The sequence below is a fragment of the Panthera pardus genome, unplaced genomic scaffold (assembly GCF_024362965.1).
Source record: "Panthera pardus isolate Hobbes unplaced genomic scaffold, ASM2436296v1 HiC_scaffold_6, whole genome shotgun sequence".
NCBI classification, from domain to species: Eukaryota; Metazoa; Chordata; class Mammalia; order Carnivora; family Felidae; genus Panthera; species Panthera pardus.
Window position 1 is genome coordinate 196,492 of NW_026526991.1, and position 17,634 is coordinate 214,125.

At 55.8% G+C, this 17,634-nt stretch overlaps 1 long non-coding RNA gene across 1 annotated transcript; it reads right to left on the reverse strand.

The window, feature by feature from the left end:
* Positions 1–5,425: 5,425 nt before the first annotated feature.
* LOC128774936 (uncharacterized) lies at positions 5,426–14,388 on the reverse strand. Its single transcript, XR_008419488.1, has 3 exons — positions 13,928–14,388; positions 8,009–8,132; positions 5,426–5,703 (listed from the first exon to the last, which is right to left on the reverse strand). It is a non-coding gene; the product is annotated as an uncharacterized LOC128774936 (long non-coding RNA).
* Positions 14,389–17,634: the final 3,246 nt, after the last annotated feature.

The following is a 17,634-nucleotide window of genomic DNA, read 5'->3' on the forward strand; positions in this document are numbered from 1 at the left end:
TAAAAACGGCCGAGTAGAAAGAAGGAAGAACCGGGACCCCCGAGCCATCAAATCGTTCAGCCTCGGCACTCACCATACTCTGTTGCCTCCCACCAGCCCCCCTGACATCCCTCCACTCCGTCCTCTGCCTCCAGGACCGCCTTAGCCCAACCCGGGCTCCCCCCCCCCATCTAGCACCTGGGCCATGGCAACATCCTTCTCGGTGCCTGCCTCCCACCCACCCCCTCCTCGGCCTCCAGGACAAGCTGGACAATCGGGCCAACGTGGGAAAAGTGCTCCACCTCTGAATGAACGAGTAGATTGTGGTCCATTCATACGTTAGAAAACTACACGCAAAAACTTGGGTGAATCTTCCAGACAAGGTTGAGTGAGGCAGCCAGACACAAAAGAAGACCTGCGGTACGATTCCGTTTATGTGAAGTTCAAGGCAGAACTGTCACTATGGTGACGGTCATCCGCACAGTGGGTGCCTCTGGGTCGGGGACGGATATGGGCTAGCAGTGATCACGAGGGAACTTTCTGGGGTGCTGGCAATGTTGGAGATCTTGACCTGGGTAGTGGCCACGTGGGTGTAAACACATGTAAAAATGTACCACGCCGTGCACTTGGTGATTTGTGCATTTGTGTGAATCGTGTCCCCCCAAAACAAAAAACCTAGGGTTCCAGCCGGTTCCCCGGGTGAGCTGCCCTGGGGAAAACCCAGTAACCTGTCACACGGGGGAATTTGGCCAAAACCACGTGATGTGGCTGCAAGGTCCGGCCTCAGGCAGCCGGGGATGTGCTATGGAAAAGAGCACAGGCTGGGGTATCATACCTGCCCAGGTACCATCTACAAACTTCTTACAACTGAAGCTCGAAAGGGCTGTGGTGTCGCTTCCATCACATCGGTCAAAAACAGGTCACGGGGCCAGCCCAGATTCAAGAGGAGGGGACAACACCAGGGCATGAATGCTGGGCACCATCTTCCTTCCCCACTCCTGCCGAGAACTCTGTGGAGTTGTGTCCCTCCGCCCAGCCCTCCGATGTTGGAGTTCCCCAGAGTCTGTCCCCAGCTCTCCTGCCACCGTCCACCTGTTCTCCTTGAGTGCTCATCGTTGGCTCTTGGCCGTCTCCAGCCCAGACCTTTCTCAGGGACGCCAGACCTGAGCAGCCTCAGTCTCGAGGCCACTGCCAAGGCCCTGTCTTCCCTCCAATCTGTGGCTCTTCAGTTAGCTACAGGGAGCCACAATCAGCACAGAGGATGCAGCAAACCCAGGCTGAGAGGTCAGGGGAGGCTTCTTGGAGGAGGCCGTGCTGGTGCTGAGCGGGAACTAGCTAGGCTAGGAGGGTGGAGAGCATATTGGAGGTCGGGTGAACATCATGTTCAAAGGCACGTAGGAACGTAAAGCCCATTCTGGGACAGGGCAGCTGGGTTTGGCTAGAGGCAGGCACGGAGGGATCCGAAATGAGCCCAGAGGGTCAGGCTGGAGCTAGATTCCGATCTGCGTAGACGGTGGGGACCATGGATCCAAGCTGTCACTTCATTCTTAACCCGGTGGGGAGCCACAAGGGAGTTTTAGGCGGGCAGTGCCCTGGCTCAAGGACAGCTGCCTGGGTGGAGACGGGGGGTGTGGGTGTCCTCAGCTCGCGGAGGGTAGGGAAGGCCGAGGGTTGGCTGGGGGAGGGGGGGTAGGGGGTATGTAGCCTGGGGCAAAACGTAGGCCGGAACTTTCACAGCAGCCAGAGAAACTCGGGAATGCTTCCAGAAGGGAGTGGCCAACAGGGGCTCGAAATAAAGGCCCACAAAGAGGCCACCGACTTTTGTCAGGCCACAGAAGGTGGGAAGCTGTGTGGGGTACGGGGTGCTCTCAGGGAGGACAGAGTTCTGTCACTTCCTTGACAGCCACGAGGCTCCCTTTATTAGACCTCCAATCACCCGGCCCCACCACGTTCGGGGCCTTGGGACCCTCACCCACTCTCTCAGTGGGCCACCCTGCGGCCGCTCTGGTGGGGCAATGTCACCCCACAGTGCCCCCCCCCAGGATGCGCTACCCCTGCAGACCCTCCCCCTCCCCCATCCTCCCTTTTCTCCCTTCTCCCCTGCTCTGAGCCCGGATGCCCCTCCCTCAGCCTGCACACACCTGCGGAAGGCACACCCGGGGAGGGGGGGGGAAGCGGGGGCGGGGGGGGGGGAGATCTCAGGCCCACGTCCCCGTCCACGGGCCACCAGCCTCCATCACCTCCTCGCTCCTAGCTCTGCCATGCGCGGCCAGTTACAGAACTTTTCCGTGCCTCGGTTTCCCCGCCTGCAAGTTGCGGATAGCCGAGCGGGCCTCACGGAAGTATCGTGAAGCACCAAAATGAGCCAATCCACGTAAAAGGCCGAGAAGAGTGGCAGGGCCTAGCGGCGTCATGCAAGCATCGGCTGGTGCTGTCCCTGTGACGGTTGCCACCGTTCCTGGGGGTCACGGGGACCCCCTGAGACAACAGGAGTGAGACGTACAGCCCGGGGCCCGGAGTACAGGGCGCGTTTCGGAAACCGCAGCCGTTGTTGCGCGGTCTGCAGCCAGAAGTCAGCTGGACGCCCCGCCCCCCGCCCGCCCCAGGAGGTCTGGTTCAACTTGGCCCAAACCCCAGTTCCAAGGCCCGCGAGCATCCAGACCTCTTCCTTCCATTTTGCCCGGTTCCCACCTGTCACTTCCCTCTCTCTCAGGGCAGGACGTGTTGCCAGGTCCGAGGCCAGACCCTTCGGTGCAAAAAATAGTCTCGGAGAGTGTCCCGTCGAGGAGCTCACGACGTCTCGCCTCTCGCACCATCACCACCGCTGGCAGGTGGGGGGGGCGGCACCCGGCAGCCTGGGGGGAGTCCGGCCTGGCCAGCGGGTAGCGACCCTTCCTCCCCACTGCGTCCCGCCCTTGGATGCGGCCGTTTATCCTTGTTCATTCTCCCCTCCTCCCGTCCCCAGACGCCTAGCTCTTCCCCTCCCGTCCGACCTGCGCCCCATCGGCCTGGACTTTTTCTTTTTTTTCCTAACATCCATTTATTTTAGGGAGAGCAAGACAGAGCATGAGTGGGGGAGGGGCAGAGAGACAGGAGAGACCCAGAATCCGAAACGGGCTCCGGGCTGTCAGCACAGAGCCCGACGCGGGGCTCGAACCCACGGACCATGAGATCACGACCCGAATCGAAGTCACCCAGGCGCCCCTTTTTTTTTTTTTTTCATTTTAATGTTTATTTATTTGCGAGCGAGAGAGCTGGGGAGGGGCAGAGAGAGAGGGAGGCAAAGGATCCGAGGCAGAGCTCCACGCTGTTAGCGCGGAGTTCGAGGCGGGGCTCGAACCCACGGAGTGTGAGATCATGACCTGGACCAAAGTCAGAGGCTTAACCAGAGGAGCCACCGAGGCGCCCCACCAGCGTGGGCTTTCTGAAACAGAGCTGGCGGTCGTTTCCCTTCACGCAGCCCTGCCCAGTCCCCTCAGGTCTTGGCACACGAGCCCCTCCGCCTGCCCCTTTGGACTCCCTGGGCCCCAGGCTTCCCCAGGAAGCCCCCTGCCGCCCCCGAGGGGGACCAGCCATGTCCTCGACTGCCTTCCCTGCTCTCTTCCACACCTACCTGCCCACTCCCTGCCTCTCCCCTGGTAGAGCCGGGACTTGGACCAGTCATCATCTGCCACCTCCGGGAAGCCCTCCCAGATACCCCAGTTGGGGCTGACTGACGGCTCTGGCTTCCACAGCTCCTCCACTGGACGTGTTCTTTCCACATGGCTCTCCCAGACTGTGAGACCAGCTCTGGTCCTCTTCCGCTTCCCCAGGGCCCAGGCCAGAGCACACGGAGCCTCCGCCGGATGCGCGTGTGTTGACTGACTGACTGAGCGGCAGACCAGAAGCGGGCGACTACCCAGCCGGGCACCCTCTAGGCAGGGCACAGCCACGGCCTCGGCCTCGCCGGCGCACCGGACGGCAACGGGCCGGGTCTCCTCGCAAACCGACCGGGGCGCCTGGCAGCCGGCCCGAGGGGCTGGGAGCGGACGGCAGCTTCTGGCACCTCGCAGGGCCCGGGGTGGAGCTCTGAGTCACCCTTGTCACCCCAGCGTCCCATCTGGACTTTATGAGGGCCCTGCAGGCTCGGAGGCCAAGGCGGGGAGGGGCGGCCGGCTTTGACCGAGCTCCCGCCGCGAGCAAACATTCTGGACGGCATCCCTGTTAAGGCTCACCACAACCCTTTGAAGTAAGCACCTGCTGCTGTCCCCATTTTCCAGAGGAAACTGAGGTTCAAAAGGGGGACGTGACTCACCCGGGTCAATAATTCAGAGGCTCACATCTCGGCCCATCTGTCTCCAGCGCCGCCTCCCCTCTACCTGTCGCAGCGTCTGCCTTTGGTCGGCCCGGTGAGGCAGGGGCACAACCATCCCCGCTTTCGAGTTGAGGGGCCCGAGACTCAGGGCAGCAAAACGAGTCACAGAGCTGGTTGCGTCCCCGGGGCCTCCGCGCCCGGGGGGGGCTTCCTGAGCTGACCGAGGGCGTCCCCTTGGACGCTGCCCGGAGAACAGGTGCTCCGGGTCCCCCAGCTGGGGGCGTAGGTGTGAGGCGAGGTCCGGGCGCACCTCTGCTGGGATGACTGGAACGGGCTCCACGCTCCTGCCTCAGTTTCCCTAGTAAAGCCGAGAAAGAGCTTCCTCCCTCCGGGGACCAGGAAGGCTGGGGGGCCCCAGAAAGGACAAGAGGGGGTTCCAGAGGTGCCCGCGTCCCTGGCCGGCCCTCGTCCCCTCACCATCCCGCAGCTCCAGACTTACCCCACGTGTCGTGGGAGGTGCCAAAGCCCCTTCGGTGTTGTTCCCTGTCTAGACCCCCGGCCCCGCTCCCTCCACTCCCATGCCGGACCCTCCCGGCTCTGGCCGCCCTAGACACAGGTAGTCGGCTGCCTCCTCCAAGCTCCCCTGTGGCTCCCCGAGGCCAGCATGAGTCCTGGCTTGGCCACCCGCTGGCCCTGTGCCCTCGGTCGAGGCGTCTCCAGAGCGAGGCCCCAGCCTGCAGAGGGGGGGCAGCTAGCTGCGACCTCCCGGCCTCCAGCCGGTTCTCACGAGCTCCCGATTCCTTAGGGGGAGACAGGTGGCCGGTGTCACCAGCCCCACGCCCAGGGCCCCCCCCAGAACTCGGGCCCCGACCGCGTGCTGTCTCTCGCCTCTTCCCTCTTTTCCTCCGTTCCGTGGCTGTCCGCGTCTACACAGGACCATGCACTGCAGCACCGGAAATAGGAAAGTCACCCCCACGCGTGCCATGATGTTTAAAATCTCTCGGGGGAGTTTCACACCCACACGCCCCCCCTCCCCCTCCCCCCGCCCACAGTGAGAAAACCCAGCACGAAGGGGCCCCGGGACAGTGTTTGCCTCCGGGAGGGGGCGGGAAGGCCGGGGGGGGGGTGGGGACAGAGGTGGAAGGACACTCATTCTGAGATCATATGCCTTCATTTGGCCTGAACTGTTTTTCAGGTGCACGCGACACGTGTCCCCAAATAAATAAAAGCCGGGCGCCCGAGTGGCTCAGTCGGTTCGGCATCCAACTCTTGATTTCGGCTCCGGTCGTGATCTCACGGTCTGGGGGTTCGAGCCCCGGGTCGGGCTCTGTGCTGATCGTACAGAGGCTGTTTGGGATTCTCTCTCCCTCTCTCTCTGCCTCTCCCCTGCTCGCTCGCTCACTCTTTCTCTCTCCAAGCCAATTGATAACCTTAAAAAAAAAATAAGTGACAGTTAAAAAAAAAACAATGAAATAGCCCCCAAGAGAGCCCGGGAGGGGGAAGCCACAGCCGGAGCCTGGTTCAGCCACGGACCTGCTCCTGTTGACTCGTTTGCGTCTCTCCTGAGAGGAGATTAACAAATGGAATCGGGCGGGGTCACGAGGGCGCTGGGCCCGCACACGCCTGCCCGCTGAGCGGCAGCCCTTGGCATCCTTGTTAATGTCCTGGTCGGGCCTGTTCCGGGCGCCCGGGTGACGCAGAAGTGAAGGGACACACCCTCGCCCCGCCTGGGGACAACAACGCCCGCGCGGGCTGATGGCACAACCGTCCGGGCTAGAGGATCCCGGGCGGGCGGCAGGCAGAAGGGACGCCGGCCCCCCGGGGTCTCCGAAGATAAGGAGGCCCCGGCAGGGGACAGAGGGGGGGAAGGGGGGTCCAGGCTGGGGGACCAGGCTGGACACACCTGTAGCCACACCGCACGAGCGGCAACAGATGCGCGGTCGTGAGCGCCTGTGCGCAACCCCGGCCCGTCCTGCACACGCTCTAGCCCACGCTCCCCTGCCCCCGTGCAAGGCCCCGCACGGGCCTGGACGGGAGGCAGGTGCTCGCCAAGCAGGAAGGCGTGGGGGTCAGGGTGTGGGCTGGGGACGGACGGCGGACTGCCTGTGTGACCCCAGGCAGGTCCCTGGACCTCTCTGTGCCTCCGTTCCCTCCCCTCTCACGGGGGGACAATGACAGCACCGACCTCATAGGGGAGACCTGAGGATTCGTTGAGGCAGTTCCTGTACCATCCAACGGCTGTTCACCGGTACGATTTCTAGCGTCGGCTCGGGTCACCATCTCGCGGTTCGTGGGTTCGAGCCCCGCATCCGGCTCGGGGCTGACAGCTCGGAGCCTGGAGCCGGCTTCGGGTTCTGTGTCTCCCTCTCTCTCTGCCCCTCCCCGGCTCACGCTCTCTCTTTCTGGAAGCTGCCTTCGCAGACCTGCTGAGAAGGATGGACCCAGGCTGATGGGGGACCAGGAGCCACACTCTAGAGCCACTGAGTCAGAGGCTGCTGCTCTGGAGGGCGCGAAGCCTCCAGGCTCACGGAGCATGTTCTTGGCCTGGGAGCCCCTCGAGGGCCGGCACAGGTGTCCCTGCGCCCGCACGGAGCCTGGTGCCGAGCAGGGGGCCCAGCTCGTGGCAAGAGTTGACTTCCTGTAGACAAAAGTCGTGTGGAATTCCGAAGAGTTGCCTTGGGGGCTGGCCAGTTCGTCCTCCCCTCCCCTCTGAGCTGTGCGTTTCGTGAAGACGGGACTCACATGTGACTTGCCTTTGTCCCCAGAACCAGCTTTTGGCAGAGCGGTCGTCAGTGAGTGGATTAGTGAGGATATATTTGATTGTGAGTGGCAACGACAATAAAAGAGAAAGATATGTATTTATTTTATGCAGAAAAGTCTGAAGGGAAGGGTGCCTGGGTGGCTCAGTCGGTCGAATGGCTGACTCTTGAATTTGGCTCAGGTCATGATCCCAGGGTTGTGGGATTGAGCCCCACGTCTGGCTCCACGCTGACCATGGAGCCTGCTTAAGATTCCACACCCCCCCCTTCTTTCTCTCTCTCTCTCTGTCCCTCTCCCCTGCTCACGCACCATCTCTCTCTCTCTCAAAACTATTACATAAACATCTTTTTTTTTTAAGTTTGAAGGGAGGGATCCCAGGCTGAGCCACAGCGTCTGGGATCCACTGTTTACATAGTTAGATCTAGGACCCAGGCTCCATCATGCACAGCCTCCATTCACAAATGCACCTCATGGCCCAAGATGGCTGCCCTAGTGCCAGCCAACACATCTGCACCCCAGCCAGCAGGTAGGAGAAGTGAAGCGAAGAAGGGACGAAGGGCCTAAGCCAGCTTTCTCTCGGGGAAGTTCTAGCACAAAACTTCCACTTATATTCCTTTGGCCAGAACTTGGTCACAGGGTCACTCCAGCCGGAAAGAAGCTGGGAGAGGCAGTCTCCATTTCAGGTGGGCCTGGGCCGAGAGGCTGTGTCACCGTGCTCCGAGGGGGCCCAGGGTGTTGGCTCCACCATTATCAGTATTTGCTCACTCAGCCGTCTAAGAGGCAGAGAGCATTTCGGGAAGCCTTTGTCGGGCTGGGGACACATCACCTGTACCCAAAGAAGGAAGGACTCTAGTGGCACCCCGGCCCGTACTGCCTGTGCAGAGAGGGGCCGGCAGTAACTCCCGCTGCCCAGAGCTCAGCGGAAGAGTGAGAAGGACCAGGTGATGGTGAAAGGCATGCTCTTTAAAATCCAACCTGTTTGGGGGCGCCTGGGTGGCTCAGTCGGTTGAGCATCCGATCCTCGATCTCAGCTCAGGTCTCGATCTCAGGGTCATGAGTTCAAAGCCCGCTTTGGTTTCCATGCCGGGCATGGAGCCTACTGAAAAAAAAAAAAAAAAAAAAAAAAGACCGTTATTTACCATACAAGTGAGTTACGTGAATTTTTGAAAGCGAGAATGAGCAAATGAGCTAAAGAGAAAAAAGGATCGTCATAAATCTACCACCTAGAGCTCAACTTCATTACTTTGTCGACTATCTTGTCAGTTTGTTCTATGATCCTATGGACACACATAGCTATCCATTCTTATGTAGTTCTTTTCGTGGAAAATGTACATACTCTTCATAGGCTCGCACTACACATAGGCTATTTAAAAAACCCCGAATTCTAGGAGCTCCTGGGTCAGTCGGTTAAACGTCCGACTTCGGCTCAGGTCGTGATCTCGCGGTTCGTGAGTTCGAGCCCCGCGTTGGGCCCTGTGCTGACGGCTCAGAGCCTGGAGCCTGCTTCCCATTCTGTCCCTCTCTCTGCCCCTCCCCTGCTTATGCTCTGTCTCTCTCTGTCTCTCAATAATAAATAAACATCAAAAAAATTTTTTTTAAAAGTTGTGAGCTCTCCAACTACATTCAGAAATAAGAAATTCCTACATTAAAAAAAAATTAAGCAAAGCCATATGGAACTGCCAGTCAGAGCTTTGGAGGAGCGGGAGAAAATCCACAGCTCCCACACTGAATTGACGTACATCTTAGCCAAAAGGAAAGACACTCAGCACGCTTATGAGTCTCTACAGCCTTCTTGTGGGTAAACACATCATTTCTGTCCGGGTGTCTGAAATACCAACAGTGAGGACAAGTGGTGACATTTAAACCGCACTGATCAGGGGCGCCTGGGTGGCTCGGTCGGTTAAGCGTCCGACTTCGGCTCAGGTCATGATCTCACTGTCCGTGGGTTCGAGCCCCGCGTCGGGCTCTGTGCTGACAGCTCAGAGCCTGGAGCCTGTTTCAGATTCTGCGTCTCCCTCTCTCTGTGACCCTCCCCCGTTCGTGCTCTGTCTCTCTCTGTCTCAAAAATAAATAAATGTTAAAAAAAATAAAAAATAAAAAAAAAATAAACCGCACTGATCACATGTCAGGCACTCTTCTAAGTGATATATACATGATATACATCATTCGATGTATCACGTGATATATATCGTTCATTATATACCTATTGCATACACATATCTGTATACACGTATGTATACATTTAGTCTTCATGGAAACTCTCTCAGGCAAGCGCCATGATTCTCCCCAGTTTACAAGAAAAGAAACTGAGGCACGGAAGGGTCAGTTTGCCAAGAGCCTCATACCTGTAAGTGGTGAGGCTGGGATTTAAACGCAGACAACATGGATCTCTGGTGCTTGGGACTCACCACTATGCTAGACTTTGTGGATTTCTTGTGGGTGGATGAGGTCCCCTGAGTTTCGAGGAGAGAACCCACAGGCCCAGAGAGGGTTAGAAAACGACTTTGGGTCACACAGCAGATTTGGGTGCTTCATCCACCCGAACTGCCTTCTACCGTGTTCATTTTATTGATTTATCTTTTCAATGTTTATTTTGGAGAGACAGAGCGCGAGCAGGGGAGGGGCAGAGAGACGGGGAGACACAGAATCCGAAGCAGGCCCCGGGCCCTGAGCTGTCAGCACAGAGCCCGACGCGGGGCTCGAACTCACGAACCGTGAGATCACGGCCTGAGCCGCAGTCGGACGCTTAAGCCACTGAGCCACCCAGGCGCGACTACTTTCTACGCCGTGAGAGATCGCGACTCCAATATTTTACATTTTAGAACTCTCATACAGTGAGTATAGAATTCTCGGCTTCCCTAATTTGATTATTTGGAAATCTTGGATTCGAGGAGTCTTTGCCTTTCATTGCCAAAAGCTGGGGCTAAGGGAGGTCATGGCTCCTTCCTCTGGGCAGCCAGGAAGCGGGCTGCCTGGAGGACACTGGAGCGTTGGGAGGTAGCTGGTTTAGGCCTCTCAGGGGGGAGGGACCGTGACCCTTTTGCCAACTTGTCCTGGAATCTCCGGGCTTGTTTTGTGTGTTACTTTCAAATGCCCTAGTCCCCCCACCCAGGGACCCCTCCTTATCTCCTCCTCCAGATGGGCTCTTGCTCGCGTGAGGGGTCCCAAGGTCAAGCCCAGCTGCCCGCTGTGAGAGGCAGAGCACATGTCCTGAGGTTAGGAAGCTGGTGCTGACATTGGGTGTTTTTGAAAAAAAAAAAACAAAAAGAAAAGAAACGCGAACGATCCATCCATGTGCCCTGGGCTTCAACGGCAGGACCCGTACGCCGGGTGACAGAAGCAGGGCCCCGGGCTTAGGACAGCGCGCTCCGGGGCCTCTTCTGGGAGACCCCCACCCCCAGGGCCTCCCGTGAACTTCCTGGCTGTGACTGTCCTGTCCGGCCAGTGCTTGCCCATGGCTGGAAAAGACCCAAACCCTGAGCACGAGGGAAGATGGGTGGGTGAGTCCAGCAAGGAAGAGGTCCCAGAGCAGGGCTAAGCGGGAGACGCAGGCAAAGCCCACAGGCAGAGCTGAGACTCACTGTCCTTAATAGAAGCCAGGCGCGACCGCCGAGCTCGGGACAAGGTTGGGGTTTGGCCTCATCCTGAGATTGATGTGGGACGAGGGCTGGCTCAGGGGTTCTGGAGTGGGGGCCCGGGTGGGGGGGGGGACAGCCCATGGCATGAGCCTGCAAGGGGTCTCCGGCCTGGGGGTGCCAAAGGGTGGGGTTCTCAGGACTGGGAAGAGCAAGGGCAGGTGGGGATGGCGTTCGGCTGGCACCCTGCCTCTCTCCCTCGGGTGTGGAGCCGAAAACAGGCTTTGGTGCCGCGTTCGGCCTTGCAAACTTGTCCTCCAACTTACTCTGTACATTTTCAAACCTATAGATGAGCTGCAAGAATCGTACAACAGGGGCGCCTGGGGGGCTCCGTCGGTTAAGCGTCCGACTTCGGCTCAGGGCACGATCTCGCGGTCTGTGAGTTCGAGCCCCGCGTCGGGCTCCGTGCTGACGTGCTCAGCGCCGGGAACCTGCTTCGGATTCTGTGCCTCCCTCTCGCTCTCTGCCCCTCCCCCCGCTCTGTCTCCCCCAAATAAATAAACATCAAATAAGAAATAAAATAGTATAAAAAAATGAAAATAGAATCTGAGCTCCAATCAAGGATCAGGCGTTGCGTTTAGTTGGGGAGTTTCTTTTGTCTCCTTTCACCTGGAACACGCCTCCTGCCTTTTGCCGACTCTCATGACTTAACGTGTTTGGAGGGTCGAGGCCTGTCATCTTGGAAAACGTCCCTCGGTTTGGGTCTGTCCAGTACTTTTCTCATGATTGGATCCAGGCTGAGTTTGAACGGTCTAAGGCTCCTGGCTCCTAGGGGGAAGCCGTTATCCAGGCGTGTCGACTTAACGTCGGGTGCCTGTGACCTGGGGGAGGGGTGCCCGCCCGGCTCCAGGACTGTCGTCATTTCTAAAAGTCTCAGGTAACCCCAAAGGTGACAAAGGTGATATTTCTGTGGGGTACAAGTGCCCACCCAGCGGGATCAAAGAGCTGCTGGTATTTACTTGTCTATCAATGATTTGTTCGTGTCTTTTCTCCTGCTGCCGGGGCGGGGCAGTGGGGGAGGGGGGGCGGGTACCATTTCTCTTAAGGATTTGTAACCACTATTCCCTATGCGACAGATATTTACCGTTCATCATATTTACTCTGGGGGGTTTCTTTTCCATATTATGTTTTGTCTTTTCATCATGTGTATGTTTTTGGACATTATGAAGTCTCTCTTTTTTTTTTTTTGTCAAAGTCTCACATTTAAAAAGTAGTATTATTGGGGCGCCCGGGGGGCTCAGCCGGTTAAGCGCCCGACCTGGGCTCAGGTCCTAATCTCACAGCTCGTGAGTTCAGGCCCCGCATCGGGCTCTGTGCCGATGGCTCGGAACCTGGACGGAGCCTGCTTCGGATTCTGTGTCTCCCTCTCTCTCTGCCCCTCCCCTGCCCGTGCTCTGTCTCTCTCTGCCTTCCGAAAATAAATACGTGTTTAAAAAAATAAAATAAAATATATAAAAAGTAGTAGTATTTCTTTTAGAAAATAATCATAGGACACCAAAATTATTTTGTGCGGTTTGTAAATTTGTGCTGTCGTCACAGGCCGCTATTAACCTCGGTTATGCCTTTTAAAAAATTATTTATTGGGGCGCCTGGATGGCTCAGTCGGTTAAGCGTCCGACTTCGGTTCAGGTCATGATCTCACGGTCCGTGAGTTCGAGCCCCGCATCGGGCTCTGTGCTGACAGCTCAGAGCCTGGAGCCTGCTTCAGATTCTGTGTCTCCCTCTCTCTCTCTGACCCTCCCCCATTCATGCTGTCTCAAAAATAAATAAACATTAAAAAAAAAAATTTAAAAAAAATTATTTATTTATTTATTTATTTAATCTTTACCCTTGAGAGACTGAGCGTGAGCAGGGGAGGGGCAGAGAGAGAGGGAGACACAGAATCCGAAGCGGGCTCCAGGTTCCGAGCTGTCAGCACGGAGCCCGACGCGGGGCTCGAACTCACAGACCGCGAGATCGTGCCCTGAGCCGAAGTCGGACGCTGAACCCAGGCGCCCCTCACTTTATTTATTTTTTAATTGGCATCCAAGTTAGTTGGCATATTGTGCAATAATGATTTCAGGAGCAGATTCCAGTGATTAATCCCCTATGTATGGCACCCAGCGCTCACCCCAACAAGCGTCTTCCGTAATGCCCCTTGCCCATTTAGCCCATCCCTGAAGGCTCTGTTTTCATTGCAAAATGCATGCGTGTTGTTCACCAAACTGAAAACAATATAGAACAATTTTAAATAAAAACTTAAAAGAATAGAGCTGTACAAAGTAAAAACTCAGAGCCCATCATGGCGCAGGTCGGCTTGTCAGAGAAAACGGGCAGGAATACTTCGGGGGGTAAGCGCACACATATCCATGGCCCCCCCGCCCAGCTCGGACCCTGGCCACAGTGCTGTGCGGTTGTCTCTTTAACCGATCTCGCAGGCACCGGCGCGCATTTACTGGTAAGAAGCCCAGTGTCTCCCTCTTGAGGTTTCTTCCAGAACAGTCTGATAATCCCAGGGGATCACGCAGTCCAGAGGAGGCCGGTCTCACTTCCACAATGCCCCGTCCTGCCTGCCCCTGAGCCCCGAGGTTACAGCCCTCTCGTTTATACCAGGAGCTTAGTCCTCGCTCCCTGAAGTGAGAATGACTCCAGAATTGGGTGGGTCCAGCATGGCTTCCAGCCCCAGACGCACATGGAGTCTGCCCCCCACCCCCACCCACCGTGAGGTATTGTGAAATGCCTTGGACTTGGGTCACCTGGCCACACCCCTTTTCCCACAGAGTGAATTCCCTCTCTGGGGGCATAGGGGTCCTCGTTGCCGGCTGACCTCGGTCAGGACTCTCCCAATTCAGACGGCAGCTAATCTGACCCACTGACCGGCACAAGGGAGAACTTGGGCACCCGAGCTCGCTCCTCCCGGGGCTCCCAGGCCAGCTACAAGTGTGCCTGCTTCATTCCCAGATTAAGGGAGGGTCAGCTTTGACGGTTAGTGAAGAGCATGGGGCCAGACCCCTTTAGGCAAGTTCCTTCCCCATCTGTTAAAGGACAATAATAGAAGAGGTAATACATCAGGACTATGGACAGAGCACTTGGCGCAGCCCCCGGCACGTAGTAACTGCTCAATAAGTGTGAACTATTATTTTATACCCAACACATATAGGAGCTCTCTGATTTCCCTATTTTGTAAAAATGAGATCGCCCACACACATTTTTCTTAGCTTGCTTTTCTCAAGCAGCCTTCCAGAGACATTTCCCACGTCTCCTCATGCAGCCTCCTCACCTGTGTAAGAGACGCAGAGCCCTCCAAAGGATAGCGTCCGTGAAGTAGATTAAGCCATCTCCGTAAAGTCAAAAGCCTTCGTCTTTTCCTTGGTGATGCCTCCCGTTGTATTAAATCTTAGGAAGTTCGTTCAAGTTTGACTGTGAAGCTGTCCCCTGCATTTTTATTCCTGCATCTCAGGAGTGTTTGTCTTTCTCTCCATCCTTTGATCTCAGTCCACACGGGATTGCAAATGTGTTCCCACCAGGGGAGCAGTGGGCGAGAGGTCAGCTTCCACCGCATGAGGAGGGACCGGGAGAGCTGTCTGTTAGGGCAGGAAAGGGGAAGGCCGGCCAAGCAAGGATCCTGGTGTCAGAATCCCCGGCCACGACCATCTTGGGACCCACCCCATCCTCGCTTCCGCTCCAGGAACCTGGGAGTCTTTCTGGTTCCTCCCTCACCCCCAACAACAAACCCTTTAGCAAGCCCTATGGGCTTGTTCTCTTAACTATTTCTCACGTCTGCTCCTTCTTTCCACTTCCAGGGCTGCCTCTTTAGTTCAGTACCCGCACAACTGAGATGGCCCACCCCCCCTCCGTTCTGCCCTTGCCTCACCCATCACCCACACTGCAGCCTGTGAGAAGCAGTTGGAACCACTGGAAAAGCTGCAGCTACGCTTTTTGCCAACTCCTTCCTCTTTGCACCAGGACACCTGCTGGAGAAGAGTCACAACAACCCGGTCTGGAAAGCGAGAAACCAGAACCTGGAAACAACCCAAATGCCCAACCAATACGGTGGTGTATTAGTCTCCTGGGGCTGCCGTAACAAGTGTCCCCAGCTTGGTGGCTTAAAGCAACACAACTTGTTGCCCCGCAGTTCTGGAGGTCGGAAGTCCAGGGGCGCCTGGGTGGCTCAGTCGGTTAAGCATCCGAGTCCTGATTTCGACTCAGGTCATGATCTCACGGTTCGTGAGATCGAGCACCGAATGGGGCTCTGTGCTGACAGCATGGAACCTGGAGCCTCCCTCAGATTCTGTGTCTTCCTCTCTCTCTCTCTCTGCCCCTCCCCAGCTCATGCTTTGTCTCTCTCGGTCTCTCAAAAATAAATAAACGTTGAAAAAAAGTGTTGTTTAATGTTTAATAAGTCCAGAATGGGTCTCACTGGGCTTAAAGTCAAGGTGTCAGCAGGTGTGTGTTCCTTCTGGAGGCCCTGAGGGGAGGATCTGGTTTTTGCCTTTTCCGGCTTCCAGAGACTTCCCGGAACCAAACACTCCAACAGGGGCAGCTCGGGGGACCCCTGGCTTGCAGAAACCCTATGTTCTGTCAGGATCGGACATTTTGAAGATGGGACAGGTGTGGGAGGCTGACAGACCAGGGTTCCTACTGAACCTCTCCCTTTGCAAATCACTAATAATACCCATTATATAGATTTTTGCGTAAGTTAAATATGAGAGCTGATGTATACACCCAGCATCTAATAGATGTTCATCTCTGGAAAAGAAAGAAAGGGGAAGGAAGGAAGGAAGGAAGGAAGACAGAAGGAAGAAGGAAGGAAAGGAGGGAGGGAGGGAGGGAGGAAGGGAGGAAGGAAGGAAGGAAGGAAGGAAGGAAGGAAGGAAGGAAAGGGAAGGAAGGAAGGAAAGGAGGGAGGGAGGAAGGGAGGGAGGAAGGAAGGAAGGAAAGGGAAGGGAAGGAAGGAAGGAAAGGAGGGAGGGAGGAAGGGAGGGAGGAAGAAAGGAAAGGAGGGAAGGAGGGAAGGAGGAAGGAAGGAAGAAAGGGAGGGAGGCTTGTGGGCTCCTTCCATCTTAAAAGCCAGCAATGATGGGTCAACCCTCTTTCGTGATGCCATGACTCTGGTTCAGGCTCTTCCCCCTCCCACTTCTCCCATTTAAGAGCCCCTGTGATGGCACTGGACCCCCTGGATAATCCAGGGTAATTCCCATGTCAAGATCAGCAACCTTAATTCCTCCTTGCTATGTAACAGAACACGTACACAGGTTCCAGGGACTAGGATATGGATGTCTTCGGGAGTCATTCTATCACAAGGAGAACGGAGACAAACTGTGGCCTTTTCCTCTAGTAGAACAGACCAAACAGTCGCCCTGGGACGGTTGCCCTGGGCAGCGGACCTCACTGAAGACTTCCTTGCCAAACCCCCCCGACGTGGTCCCGTGAGGTGTCCCCAGGTCCCTTGCAAGGCCTGAGAGGGATACCAGCAATGTGGGTCAGATGGTTCATTAGTAAGAATACATTTGTGGATTTTGTGATGCTTGTGCGATTTACCAGCTTTAAAAAAAAAAAAAAAAATCTGTAACCTGTTGTGAATTCTCTTCTCATTCTAAATAAAGTTTTTACCTAATTTTACCTCTTGTAGTATAATTTTATATGCCTTTTAAAAAGTGTATTTACTTATTTTGAGAGAGAGAGAGTGAGCATGAGCTGGCGAGGGACAGAGAGAGAGGGAGAGAATCCCAAGCAGGCTCCCTGCTGACAGCACAGAGCCCGAGGCGGGGCTTGATCTCCTGACCTTGAGATCATGACCTGAGAGGAAAACCAAGAGTCAAAGCTCAACCAGCTGAGCCACCCAGGCGCCCCTCTAACTTTGTATGCTTTTTTTTTTAATGTTCATTTATTTTTGAGAGAGAGAGCGTGAGCCAGGAAAGGGCATGGAGAGAGGGGGACAGAGGATCTGAAGCAGGCCCTGTGCCGACAGCAGAGAGCCCGAGGTGGGGCTCGAACTCATGAGCCGCGAGATCGTGACCTGAGCTGAAGGTGACGCCTAACGGACTGAGCCACCCAGGCGCCCCCCCCTCCCACTTTATACACTTTTAAAAGAACCTCCCAGATTGTATAAACCCCAAGCCCTACAAACCCAGAATGTGCTCCAACCACAGCAGCGAAAACTATTTGCACCAACGTGGACGACCTTCCAACAGACACCGAGTGAAAAGAAGCAAGTCACAGAAGACAATCCTTGTGTGTCACAAAAGCAAGTCACAGAAGACACCATTTGTCTGTGGCCCCAACCCAGGCAAAAAGTAAAAGTAAAAAAGTAAAAAAAAAAAAAAAAAAAAAAAAAGCAAGCTATATCGTGTACGTGGATGCACACACATATGGGAAAACTATAAAGAGAAAACGAGAGAATTCTTTACATAATTCAGGACAGAGGCCACAGAGATGTGATCAAGGAGGAGTACAGAGGGGGCTCCTGAGGGACAGGAGACGCGTGGCGTGTGAACCTGAGTGGTGAAACACAGATTTTTGTTCCCGTATTACCTCTAGAATTGCATATATGTCGCATACTCTCTTGCATGAGTGATGGTCGTTAGAATTCAAATTTTTGTTTTAAAATAACTGGAACGGGGCGCCCGGGTGGCTCGGCCAGCTGAGCGCCCGACTCTTGGTTTCCGCTCCGCTCGTGATCTCACGGTTTGTGGGTTCGAGCCCCGAGTCGGGCTCTGCGCTGACCTCGAGAAGCCTGCTTGGGATCCTCCCTCCCCGTCTCTCTGCCCCTCCCCTACTCACTCTCCCTGTCTCTCAAAATAGATAAATAAACTTCAAGAAAAAAACAGAGTGAAAAAAATGCAATAAAATAAAACGACTGGATTACCTTTTTAAAACAACTTCAAATTTTAAGCTGGAAAACTCTGCCGTGGCTTCTCGCTTAGAACAAAATCCACGCCCCTTGCTGTGACCCAAAACGCCACGTGTCCCGGCCTGCTCACCTCT